A 1,258-nucleotide genomic window follows, 5' to 3' on the forward strand; every position below is an offset into this window, starting at 1 on the left:
ACACACACACACACACACACACACACACACACACACACACACACACACACACACACACATACCCAATTGCAGACATAGCCATGTGGTTATAAGTTTGTTTCCCATCCACATGACTTCAGGTTCAGTCTTACTATGTGGCACCTTGGTCAAGTGTCTTCTTTATTCCTGGATTGACCAAATCCTTCTAAGTGAATGTGATAGAAACTGAAAGCCCATCATATATGTTTGAAGCTCATCATCATATATATTTTGATGTATATATATATGTGTGTGTGTGTGTGTGTGTGTGTGTGTGTGTATCTTTGCATTTCCAACATCAACTTGTGTTTGCTTATTAATTGTAAACAATGGCCTTGCCGATAGTGTCATTTGTTTGCTGTAGGCTGTGAAAATGTGCAGGTTCCTTGACATATTGCACGATTTTTCTAAACAAAAGGTTCATCCACACAGTTTCATGTTTCCAGTTTACCATGTTGGCACATCTGGGTTGATAGCTGTTCAGTAAACTGGGAGATTATTACCCTACTAATGAGGTCACCCTGTAACTTACAATGAGCCCCCCTTGAAGGAGATGGAGGATAAGAGATGGAGTGGATGATTTAAGTAAGGTGTTTAGAGGTTCAAATAGGATGGCAGGGAGTAAGAACATGCTTATTGTTTGTGGAGAAGATTCATGGTTACTTTGTATTTTACATGGGTGGATGGAGAAGATTGGAATGGGGCTAATTTTTATCAATGATATTGTTTTCTGTTACCACATATCTGATGTTACATTTGGTTTTGTAATAGAATGTATATTTTTATCTATTTACAAACTCAGACTCTTTTGTGTTGATTCACCATTTGAGGAGTCCAGAGCTATACAATAAAGCTGTACTTCCTAACCTTTTACAAGCTCCACCCCCCCTTGACAACCAGACCACACTCCTAGTGCCATCCCCACTCACCACCACAAACATAGACCACTTTCTGCAGCAAATTTAAAAACAGTATTTCACAAATAAAACTTAACCTAATTAACCCATTATTGTTATTTTTTTTTTACCATGCATTGCCCCCTTTTGGCCACCCCATTATTGCCTACTTTTCTTTAGCACCCACCCTGGATCTTTCTACTGCCCCCCAAGAGGAGAGTATCACCCACCTTGGAAACCACTGAAATTACATAGACTTCACAGAAGACTCCCAATTGCTATGAAACAAGAAGAAAATAATGGTGCCAGTTGCTTTTACTCTTCATTAGTGTGTAAAGTGTGGA

At 39.1% G+C, this 1,258-nt stretch overlaps 1 protein-coding gene across 1 annotated transcript in view; it reads left to right on the top strand.

The window, feature by feature from the left end:
- The window catches only part of LOC106877489 (Golgi to ER traffic protein 4 homolog), a 61,363-nt gene that overhangs the window by 40,012 nt on the left and 20,093 nt on the right, over positions 1 to 1,258 (top strand). The window lies entirely within an intron of this gene.

This window comes from Octopus bimaculoides, chromosome 9 (genome assembly GCF_001194135.2).
Source record: "Octopus bimaculoides isolate UCB-OBI-ISO-001 chromosome 9, ASM119413v2, whole genome shotgun sequence".
Classification (NCBI taxonomy): Eukaryota; Metazoa; Mollusca; class Cephalopoda; order Octopoda; family Octopodidae; genus Octopus; species Octopus bimaculoides.